At 35.7% G+C, this 12,712-nt stretch overlaps 1 protein-coding gene across 10 annotated transcripts in view; it reads right to left on the minus strand.

Moving 5' to 3' along the window:
- ZEB1 (zinc finger E-box binding homeobox 1) overlaps nucleotides 1-12,712 on the minus strand; it is a 172,083-nt gene that overhangs the window by 29,614 nt on the left and 129,757 nt on the right. For 4 of the 10 annotated variants that reach the window (XM_021715876.1, XM_008064742.2, XM_021715879.1 and 1 more), the window contains 2 exons: nucleotides 10,806-10,865; nucleotides 409-570 (listed from right to left, as the gene is read on the minus strand). The exons of 1 other annotated variant lie outside the window; for it this stretch is intronic. The gene's annotated coding sequence lies outside the window, so the exon portion shown is untranslated. Of the gene's footprint in view, nucleotides 1-408; nucleotides 571-10,805; nucleotides 10,869-12,712 lie in introns of those variants that run through there. 5 more of the 10 variants (XM_021715875.1, XM_021715880.1, XM_008064744.2 and 2 more) reach the window with 3 other exon arrangements.

Raw genomic sequence — 12,712 nt, forward strand, 5'->3', positions numbered from 1 at the left:
AGATACAGAAAAAACATTGTCTCCAAATTAATGTATTTTGAACCAGACAACCATGTTGTGTTTACTAAAGGAAGTGGAAAAGAATCAGAGGACAAGTAAGGGTCATCCTAGTTCTCATTTCTACTGCCTACTTCCATATGAGTAAATGGAACTCAATGTCCAGGCACCATTGTGAGCATTTCATATGCAGTGGCATTACCACTACTTATGTGAGCAGTCAATAATTTATTATTGTACTGTCATCATGGACAATGTCCCATTAATAAAACAGATTACTCTCCATAGGCACTTGCAATAAATTCTGGTCCTCAAAAATATTCCCTATAGTAGAGTAGGCTCCCATAGCAGAGTAATAGAAATAATAATCCTCTAAAGAGAAAAGGGAAATAACTATGAAGCTCCATTTACCATTTTCATCATGACCACTGGCTTCTGGCGTGCCTTGCCTCTGGTCCTCTTCAGGTGCCTCAGGATAAATGACAGCAGTGTCTTGTTGTTGCAAGAACTCTTCAACATTAGGATCATGGTTTTGCTCATTTTCTGCATCTGAGTCGCATTCATCATCTTTTACTAAAAAAAAAAAAATGCATACTTTATGAAAAGCAATTTTACCAAGTTGTTACAAAGCTTTTCTAAAAAAGAAATTATTTATCTTGAGAGACCATGTGGTTATTCTTGAATCTGCAGAAAATATTTACTGAAAACTAAAAATGAATTTCACTTATTTGACTGTAATCTATTAAGAATTCATTTTACTTTGTAAATTTAAAGTGGTATAAATGTCTGAAATTCTCACACTATGACTTTTAAGCTTTAGAGTTATACTTCTATTTTACTAATAAAACAGAAAAAAAGTAATATAGTTGACTGAATTTTTTATTTCTTAATGTAATGCAAGGAAAAAAAACTTTAGCTCTCAAAGGTCACCTGCCTAGTAACCTATCATACCATAATATTATCTGTTTATTATTATTATTATTATTTTTTTGAGTTGGAGTCTCACTCTGTCACCCAGACTGGAGTGCAGTGGCCGCTCCCGGCCACCGCAGCCTCGACCTGCTGGGCTCCGGCGATCCTTCTGCCTCAGCCTTCCGAGTAGCCGGAATTACAGGCATGCGCTACCACGCCCGGCTGATTTTTTTGTGATTTATTGTAGAGAGGAGGTCTCACTGCCCAGGCAAGTCTCCAACCCGTGGGCTCAGGCAATCCACTCACCTCAGCCTCCCAAAGGCGTGGGATTACAGGCTGAGCCACCAAGCCCGGCTTGTTTATTATTTTTTTAAGTCAGGGTCTCACTCTGTTACCCAAGCTGGAGTGTAATGACAAAATCATGGTTCACCACAGCCTCGACCTCCAGAGTTCTGGCAATATTTCCACCTCAGCCTCCTGAGTAGCTGGGACCATAGGTGCGTGCCACCATGCCCGACTACTTTTTTGGACTTTTTTGTAGAAATGAGGTCTTGCTATGTTGACCAGGCTGGTTTTGAGCTTCTGGACTCAAGTAATCCTCCTGCCTCAGCCTCCTGAAGTGTTGGGATTATAGGCGTGAGCCACCAGAGCCCTCCCCATAACATTTATTTTAAGTTGTACTGTAGCACCCCCTTATCTATGGTTTTACTTTCTGTGGTTTCAGCTGTGCTCAACCATGGCCCAAAATTAGGTGAGTGCAGTACAAGAAGATATTTTGAGGGAGAGGCCACATTCACATAACTTTTATATTACTGTTAATATTTCATTGCTATTATTTTTATATTATTGTCAATAATGTTATATTTTATTATTAGTTTTTACTGTTGATATCTTATTGTGCCCAATTTATGAATTAAACTTTATCACAGGATATACATGTATAAGAAAAACTATAGCATATATAGGGTTTGGTACTATCCACAGTTTCACAGCGTGTCTTGAAACTTATCTCCTGTAGATAATAGGGGATGGATGTATTTTAAATCTGAATCATTCTCAAATAAACCACTCTGGCACTCAATTCAGTTTTGTGATTTCTTAGAAAATAGCTTTAATAGTTATCTATAGTTATAAAGATTTCCAAAGTCAGAATAGCACATCAGTGAAAACTGCTTCTCTACTATTCATAAACAAACACGGCTATTCTTTCTCTATTTCTGCCTCAATACGTGTTTAACTGTGGGATTAAGGCAGAAGGACTTTTTCTCCAGTTGGAAAAGTTTAAGAGATAAGTGTCTTCACTTTGAAAAGTGAGCCCAAGCCGGGCTCGGTGGCTCAGCCTGTAATCCCGCGCTTTGGGAGGCTGAGGTGAGTGGATTGCCTGAGCCCGCGGGTTTGAGACCCGCCTGGGCAGCAAGACCTCATCTCTACAATAAATCAAAAAATCATCCAGGCGTGGTAGCGCATGCCTGTAATTCTGGCTATTTGGAAGGCTGAGGCGGAAGGATCGCTGGAGCCCAGCAGGTCAAGGCTGAGGTGGCCAGGAGTGGCCACTGCACTCCAGTCTGGGCGACAGAGTAAGACTCCAACTCAAAAAAAAAAAAAAAAAGAAAAAAAAGAAAAGTGAGTCAGAGAGCCGCTTTGTTTCTAAAGCAGTACTGCTACACTACGGTTTCCTCCATTTCCTCCACTGGCTCCAGATGGGAATGTCTGTTCCATGCTGGTGGTAACTGTAATGGGTTAGTATGGGTCCCAAGTGTCTCATGGTTGACTTCTTTATAGACTTCAGACTAAACTGTTAGTTCTAAATTTGTAAAACAACACTTCCCAGCAGACTGAAATTGGGCCAAATTAAAATGGTGATGTGTGGGTATTTTTTGTTAGATGGTTATTAAAACAATCTTGCTAAACTCCTGCACAGTAGTAGTAACAATTCCTCAGGGTGGCTGCTGTTTAAAATCTGAGGACAGCAAAGTGATAATGATGATCCAAAATATTTTCTTCCTTTTTAATACAGCCAATGGCTATCAATTATTTAGTACCTGTTATATATGAGAATTGTATTACTTAGTTCAAGTAGTCACCAAACTGGGTTATCAGATCCAGATGTGAGAAATAAGAATGGTGATTCATTTTCAGATTGGAGTCTTGCTTATCTTGGGTTCTCAAGATGGTGTCTAGATGCTTTGTGCTTCTCTTTTGTTGATTCACTTTCTGCCTCTTTGTGCTTTCTTTTCATGGTTGTTTTTTTTTTTTTTTTTTACTTTGGAGGGCTTCTTGTTTAACTTTTGGTGGGATCCAATCAGCAAATAGCACATGCAAATGAAATGATTCTGTACACCAATCAAAATGTGTCATGGAGGCATCAGCCGGGAAAGCCAATAACTTCTGCAGTATTCCTCCAATGAGGAACCAGGAAAGGAACCTGCCTTTTAGGGTTAAAAGTGCTGATTCTTCCTGCTTCAGTGTTCCTGCCCATAGACACCCTATCTTGCAAAACCATCATTAAAGTCTCACTTCTACTGAATGCTATGTCTCTGTGTCCATCCTTTGATTTTGGACAAGTGAGTTCATTTCTCACACAGAGGTGAGTGAAGACTTCTTAAGACATGAGCTGATAATTGTTGGTTTCAAGGAAATCAATTCCCAGATCCTCAACCTCCATGAACATATTATTTCTTAGTATCTTGAAGGTTCTTTTCCCTTTTCCTCTTTTTCACAGTATCCCTTGCTGTTACTTTCATAAAATAAAAATGAAAAAAGTCATATCTCTCTATTCATCCACTACATTATTATGGTGTACTGCTTTGGAGTGTAAAAACCTGTAGGTTGCCAAAGGAAAAATATTCAAAATACTGATTGGGGAAAAATCTTCTTTACTAATCAGTCAAGGCAACATAAAACCACTATAGGTTTTCCAGGCTTCCCTGTTTACATAGATTTCGATTAGGCATAAACCATGGCCACTGAAATGAGGGTATTTTGGCTCAAGTTGGGAAGCTGAAATAAACTATATAATACGGCCAGAAGGAGTGAGAGTAATTTTCTTTTAATGATCCCCCTAACTATTAATAAAAGAAAAATTCATTGCATTTCAGGAGACTGATGAAAGCAAAGAATATTCTCAAACATCATTCCTAGGATCTGTCATTAGCTGGAACAATAAGCACATCTGAACAGACAAAGCAGAACAAATCAGTGACAGTGAGTCTTTTTAAAGCAATTTCAATTTTCAAATTAAACTAGAAAAAACTCATAAATGAAATTCATATTTTATGTGATTTTTTAATAGATTGCATGCAGTTAGATTTGATGACAGTTAAAATTATTTTTATCAATATATTATAAAATATTTATTTCAATTAAGCACTCTCCACCTTATAAGATATTTATATTTTCCACATCCTAATAACAAATTATATGAGGGGGGACCCCCCCAAAAAACAGGAATTATTTTTTGGAGGTTAGGCCTCTTGTAGTACAGGCTTCCCCTACTAGGTAAGTGTTCTAGGAACCCATCAGCATCAGTGTAGGAGCCAGTCTTGTTGTGAGAGACTGCATTTGGCTTCAGTAAATTTTTTTTTAAGTTTCTTTTAGTGTATTTGCCTATTTCATGATGAGTAACTTACATGAACAACATGCCCACACAGCACTGAATGCTCAGCAAGTTTTTGACCCAAAACAGCATGAGCCCTGTGACCCACCCACCCTATTCACCCGATATCTTCACCACCAACAGCCTTTTTTTGTTTCCCCAGTGGAAAAAGTCCTCAAAGGGAAATGTTTTGCTGATGTGGAAGAGGTAAAACAAAAAACAGCAGAAGCACTAAAAGGTATCAAAATTGATGAGTTCAAAAACTTTTGAGCAGTGGCAAAAGCATCTCGATGGGTGTACTGCATCAAACGGAGACTACTCTGAAGGTGACTGAAGTTTAAACATGCAAGAATAAACACATAATTTTTTATAAATGAATTCTAGGGCTGTTTTGTGTGCTCCCCTGCCCCTGTATACATGCCAGCTGCTGGAATGAGTTTTTAAATAGTATCACTTTTCAAAATTACATAATCTGCATTTTGTAAATGAATTTTGTGACTTTAAAAAGCTATAAGCTTACCTATAAGATTAATTCCACATGGAGATTAATTCCACATGAAGATTAATTCCACATGGAGACATTTGGACACAAAATATTTTAATAACTTATAAAAATCAGATTAGATCTATATCACCTTGATCTTGACTTTAGAGTATTAGAGTATTTTTATAAGATGTATTTACTCTTTACATATTCTTCATTATTTATAATTTCCATATTCTTCATACATGTCCTTACTGATGTAATTTTATAAAATTCCTCAAAATGTGTATTGACACATTTATTTGAATTATAAAAACAAAGACATGCTTTTTTTTTTCTGACAGAAAGGAAATCTGACTTGGCTAGCTGGCATGACAGTGATAATTGACATTGTTAGCTAGAAATTAATTTATTCATTCATTCATTCATTTATTTATTTATTGAGTTGGAGTCTCACTCCGTCACCCAGGCTGGAGTGCGGTGGCATGCTCACAGCCATCCCAGTGTCAACGTGCTGGGCTCCAGTGATCCTTTCATGTCAGCCTTCCAAGTAGCTAGAACAACAGGCATGTGCTACCACACCCAGCTAATTTTGATTTATTGTAGAGATGAGGTCTAGGCAGGTTGCCTAGGCTGGTCTCGAACCCGCGGGCTTGGCAATCCACTCGCCTTGACCTCCCAAAGTGCTGGGATTACAGGTTGAGCGACTGAGCCTGGCTGCTAGTTAGCTTATTAGAGGGAAACTTTCCAGAACTTGGGTGAACTAAGGTTTGATAAGAAAATGGCACATGGAGTAAAAACATTTTCATAAAAAATGTATTTGCAAAAGATACTGAAATTAACCATATTTCAATTTTCCTAACCATTTCTAAATATATTAAACAAGGTTACTGTAAGTGAGAAAAAAAGTTAAGAAAAGCCAAAAACAGATATCATGAGTCTTTTGGTAAGTAAGTACTGGCAAAGTATTTCTGATATATGTCTCAGATAAAAAGGAAGTGAATGATTCTAATGACTAAGAAACAAATCCTTTTTGCAAATTAGGTGGCACCGAATTTTTGTTTCCCACAAAACTGAAGGAGTACTTAATCAAATTGTTAGCTGACAGGATATAAAAATACTTTTATTAATAGATAACCATAACTCTTGACATATAATTCTGAAGATCTATAAAAAACTGAGTAATGCTAAACAAAAAATAGAAACAGAATTAGTGCTGAATACTTTCTTCTAGAAAAAAGTAACACTAAGCTATTAAAATATGAAGTAACTAAAAAATGCTTTAGCTCCTTTATCTTATTTCCAGTAACATTTTCTTTAATATTTATTAAAATTTATATTGTGATCAACTATGAACTACTAACAATTAAATCATAAATCAATCTATAACTTTTTAAAATCTAAATATCTTTGTGGTCCTTGGAGATTAAAAACAAATTTAATTTTAATCCATAAACATATTTTTTCTTATAAACAAATATGAAAGTTGATCAAGAATATCTCTAAACAGGAAATATGTTAGCAAAAAATTGACAGCATATATAAAATAGAAATATGAGTTCAAGTAAACATTGTAACATTTCTGACTCTTAAGAAAGCATATGTTAGGCTGGGCGCCGTGACTCAGCCTGTAATCCCAGCACTTTGAGGCCGAGGTGAGAGGATTGCTTGAGCCCGCTGGTTCGAGAACCACCGGGCAACTTGGCGAGACCTTGTCTCTAAAATAAATCAAAAACTAGCCAGGCGTGGTAGCACGCGCCTGTAGTTCCAGCTACTTGGAAGGCTGAGGTGGAAGGATCGCCAGAGCCCAGCAGGTTGAGGCTGCGGTGGCCGGGAGCGGCCACTGCACTCCAGTCTGGGTGACAGAGTGAGACTCCAACTCAAAAAAAAAAAAAAGAAAAAGAAAAAAAAAGAAAGAATATGTTCATATTTTTAAAAAAGTGAGTAATAGTAGGTATTAAATTACTATGGATTTCACATATAAGAGTAATGTTAAAACTGCCAGTGTTTTAATATGTCAGAAATTAAAATGTTTCTACTTATATTTAAAATGAAAAATTTTATGTTCATTAATAAGTTTGTGAAGCTATATGTACTCAGTTTATATACTATAAAATTTTGATGATAACGGTAACTCTTACTGTTGGTGGGAGTGTAAACTAGTACAACCTCTGTGGAAAACAGTTTGGCGATTCCTAAAAGGTCTAAAAATTGACCTTCCATACGATCCCGCAACCCCCCTACTGGGAATATACCTGGAGGAACTCAAAATCACTCTATGAAAAATATACCTGCACACGCATGTTTATTGCAGCATTGTTCACAATAGCAAAAACATGGAACCAATTGTGCTGCCTATCAAAAGAGGACTGAATTTTAAAAAATGTGGTACATATGCACAACGGAATATTACGTAGCCATAAAGAAGGACAAAATTAAGCCGGGCTCGGTGGCTCAGCCTGTAATCCCGCGACTTTGGGAAGCTAAGGTGAGTGGATTGCCTGAGCCCACGGGTTCGAGACCCACCTGGGCAGCGAGACTTCATCTCTACAATAAATCAAAAAATCAGCTGGGCGTAGTAGCGCATGTCTGTAATTCCGGCTACTTGGAAGGCTGAGGCGGAAGGATCGCCGGAGCCCAGCAGGTCGAGGCTGCGGTAGCTGGAAGTGGCCACTGCACTCCAGTCTGGGTGACAGAGTGAGACTCCAACTCAAAAAAAAAAAAAAAAAAAGGACAAAATTATGAACTTTACAGCAACTTAGATGGACTTAGAGGCCATAATACTGAGTTATCTATCACTGAAACAAAGAGCTGAGTATCACATGTTCTCACTCATAAGTGAACCTTGAACAATTATCGTAATACTATAAGAAAAGGATTGTCAGCAGTGGGAAATTGCCTCAGGGGCAGGGGAGGGATTGGCAATAGTGGGATTCTGCTGGGGGTTGGGGGTGGGGGGCACACCTCATCAACAAGGGCACCTGCATAATGAACATTTGTATACCTAATCCTGAATTGTACCCCACATCTTTAAAACTAAAAAAAAAAAACAGTAATTCTTAGAATTGTTATGAGGATTAATTAGTACAGTAATATACTTATTAATACTGTCCCTGGTCTGAAGTGATATTGTTAGCTATTTTTCTTAAAGCAGTACTGTAAGGTGAACATCATAATTTCACAATTAAAATTTTTCTCAATTAAAAAAGTGAAGGATAAAAATGTTAGATAGCTTTTGCAAGATTATACAGGAAAAAAGTATTATCATTAGAGTAGATCATTTTGTATTAGGTGTCTAGTATCAAATTCTGGGCTCATTCTATTGAACTACACTATTTCCATGAACCCACAATTACTAAACCCAATTTCAAGCCATGACCAAGAATTCTGTAGTTTTAGCCATAACTACATTTAAAGTGTTGGGAAATGCATATCATGGTCAATTATAAAGCAAATATTCCTAGTCTTATGATGATAAACTTATGCATTAGGGAGATGAGAAAATACACAGACGCATATAATGATAATTTGGTTTTCTTTTCAATATGACAAAACTCAGAACTAACTGTCAAAGTAGAGAATTATAGGACTATAAACATAGAGAAAGCAAACATTTAATATAAATGCTAAATATTTTTTATTTAGTTGTCTCTCTCTCTCTGTGTATATGTGTGTGTGTGTGTGTGTGTGTATATATATATATATATATACACATATATATATATAAAATTTTTCCATCCTGTATAAAGTATCCTCAGGTTTCCTCCTAACTTTACCATCCTTTTTTTGAAACATTGTAAATCTATTAGCATATAAACAACATCAAAAAAGGGATGCTCAAAAGGAACAAAGGATGTTTGGGGTGAATTTTTCACTCTCTGAATACTAAGCTCAGGGTATATTCTCTTAACTTCATGAATTGCAAAAGGAAGTCAGCAATAGAAAAGATCTGACCAAGTTCTGAACTAATGATGGTGACCTCTGTACAATGTTTTTACTTACTTTGTCAGCACACTATTCCCTAGAAGTTAAAGAAGCAACAGAAGCAAAGGCAAAACATAATTTTAAAGTTTAACTGTTCAGAAGTTCAATTTCTATCTGTCTTTTCTTGCAGTTACACTTATTGGAGCTTTATGAAATGTCTGCTTATTCGTAACTCCTCATGTTCCAGGGCAATAATGCAGCAGGGATCATGTGGGTCAGGAAGACCCTACATTTAGCAGCAATCTTGGTTAATACAAGGTTACTCTGCTTTCCAGATGTGATTTTTTTTTTTAAGAAAATGTTCATACCACTTAGTACTTAAAACTGAGATAATGTGTTTATTTTCATAGTGAAGTACAAACTGTCAAATAAAATACTGTATATTTGAAACTATGAATACCTTTTTTCGATAGTATTTTTCCTAGAAGGGCAAACGGTCTTCTGTAACTCTGCTAATATTGGTATTTATAAGTCATCAAAATTTAATATTAGGTAAAAGAGTAATAAACAGCATTCTTTTGTGTTCATCAACGCTACTATTTTACTGATAACAAATGTCCAGTTTAAATATTTTATATCTTCTATAGCTTAGCATGACAAATATTTGATAACAAGCATATCTGAATGCATTATTCATGTAAGTTATACAGAACCACATTAGGGCAGAATATAAAATCTGAGGCTGTAGGCACCTCAAATGATCACATATTCCATTATTATTTAATTTGGAATTCACCTTTAATAACAGCACAAAGATTTACTCTTTTATGGAAAAGACTGACAAGTATCGGAGTGCTAATGTTTATATTACAGATGAAAATCTATTATTGACACTTATTAACCATGAACCACACTCATTTGACATAATAAAAGATAAATTTTATGGCCTTATGGAATATTCCTAAAATGTACTGCAAAGTAAAAAAAAAATCTATAAATGACAAACCACTGAAAAGAAGGAAAAAAAATAATTAAAACTATATGATACAAATATATAATTTATGGTTGAAAACACAAATTTAAATTAGACTACATTTAAGTATAGTATTTGGAGGACATGTTTTAAGAACTTGGTATCCATTTTTGGTTAACATCCTAACAGTTCTAGCTGACAGGGGACACCATAAAATGTGGCTGGTATTAATATACATAAGATCTGATTTAAGTTTCCCACTTACTCTTTTGCTTCTTAAATCTGATCTGATTCCATTACAGAGGAATATACCTAAGTCTTAGGGAGTATGTAATCAAAGTTACCTACAAGCAAATTTTGTTTATTATAGTTCAACTTCATTTTGGCCTTTTTCAATCACAGAAATTGAAAGAAAAAAGTTTGATTCTCTCGATTGCTATGAAGTGTTCACTCAACTCATCAATATTCATGGTTCTCATCTGGTTTATAAATAACCCATGATATTTGTGTATTCTTTCTTCTGCTTTCTTTCTTATGGGCAATTCAAAGCAGACCCTGGTAACTAATAATGAAACTCAAAATTGTTAGATCTGCATTTCTATAACTTTGGTCAAAAATATGATAGAAGTTCAAAATTGTCCTTCAAACACTCATATTTTTATCTGTAGATTATATAGTTATTCCTATAGAATGGAAAATCTGCTCTATTTTATATGAATCTGTAAGTTTACACTGTATTTAAAGAACATTTACTTCTAACTTTCTATGTCGTTTTCCACATGCCTAGGTAGCTAAATATTTAATGAGGGCAAGATAAACGAGGAGGAAATAGACTAAATTCAGGAGTCACAAATGCAAAAACAGTGACACCAAAGACCTCCTGCAAGACTATAATACGAAAGAAAATAGCAAGAAAGTACCTGCACCACCTGCTTCATCTGCCTGAGCTTCAGGCCCCAGGATTTTTTGCCCTTCCTTTCCTGCTGAAATCAAAGAACAAGGAATTAAAATAGATCTGTAATGTTCCTAACACAAATGAAAGATAAATGTGAGGTGATGGATATCCTAATTACCCGGATTTGATCGCATACATTGTATACATGTATCAAAATACCACATGCACACCCTAAAACATGTACAAGCACTTTACATCAAATGAAAAAGTTAAAAAATCCATGTGTCACAAACACTTTGACTTTTAGAAACCTGAAAAAGAAATTTTCAGTACAGATTGTATTTAATCTGGATATTTTTCCTTTTATAAATATGGTAATGTGTCCTTGAAAAGTAAAGCTTTAAAAAAAATCTAGGTGAATAGTTTTATCAAACTCACAGATATCTTGAAGAAGTAAAAGCAGTGCAGATTTAGATATTCTGAAATTATACATATTTAAAAATTTTAATAAAACTGGAATTTTAGTAGGAAAAGAGCTCTACCAATAGGTAGTAGAATTATTTTAAAATTTACTCTCCATAGCAAAAATGTCTGTGCTCTGGGCACTGTGCTACATGCTTTATAACTTACTTCTTTTAATTTTCATAATAACCTATTTTATAAGTTAAAAAAACTTGAGGCCTGGAAGAATTAAACAACTTGCCCCAGACCTGCAGCTTTAGGTGGTGGAAGTAGAATCTGAATGTGGGTCTGACTGACTCCAAAGTCTACTTTCTGTTACACTCTTGCTTGTCTAACTAGAGTACCAGAAACACTAGAAAGAAGACTGAACTGAATGTCATTGTGTCCAAAGTTAATACCTAAGGCATTATACTATTTCTTTTACTCTATTCATTATTCTAACTACTGATAAGTAGTAAAAAAATAACACAGTGGTATTGATAAATATTTTAAAATGTTTGTTATCCTCCCTTGCCATCTCCAAATTTATAGTGGGCTAACTTTAGTATTCTCTACGGAATAGTTTCAAAGTGAACATTTTGTACTATAAATAAATACATATATTTCTGGCAAAATAAAGTATGTCTTATGTACTCAGGTACATTTTATTTATTATAGTAGTTTATTAAGAACATGTGCATTTATGAAAGGCATGAAGGAGTTCTTTTTCTAACTAGTAGCAGAGCATATGAGGGAGGATCCCAAAAACCCAGCATTATCTTTTGGAGGGTGGGTCCTTGTAGTACAGACTTCCCCCACTAGGTAAGTGTCTAGGAACCCATAAGCATCAGTGAACCAGTCAGTGTTGTTGTGAGAGAGAGTGCTCGGCTTCAGTTAATTTTTTTTAGGGGAGGAGGGAGATTCTTTAAATGCATTTGCCCATTTCATGATGGGTGATTTACGAGCACACCTGCCCACATCACACTCTGAGTGTCCAGCAGTTTTTGCCCCAAAATGGCATGCCCCCCATGCCCCTTCCTCCATATTTACCTGATCTCACCCAAGTAACTTTTTTTTGCTTGTTTCCTTAGGTTAAAAAAAATCCTCAACGGGAAATGTTTTGCCAATGTGAAAGAGGTGAAATGAAAAATGGCAGAAGTACTAAAATGTATCAAAATTAATGAGTTCAAAACTGTTTTGAGCAGTGGAAAAAGTACTTTGATAGGAGTATCACATCAAACGGAGAGTACTTTGAAGGTGGTTGAAGTTTAAACATGAAACATAAATAAGCAATTTTTAAATTTTTTATTTTATTTTTATTTTTAAAATGTGGGGTATAATTCAGGATTAGGTATAAAAGTGGTCATTGTATAAGTAAAGTTTAGGCCTCCCTTTGGTCCCCCCACTTCGCTTGATTTGAGATCAGGTAACCTTATTGATGCTGTGTCCTCACTCTGCATCCCCCTGCGGTATCCCACTACTGCCAATCCC

Source organism: Carlito syrichta, unplaced genomic scaffold (assembly GCF_000164805.1).
Source record: "Carlito syrichta isolate Samal-C Ts95f unplaced genomic scaffold, Tarsius_syrichta-2.0.1 Scaffold307990, whole genome shotgun sequence".
NCBI lineage: Eukaryota > Metazoa > Chordata > Mammalia > Primates > Tarsiidae > Carlito > Carlito syrichta.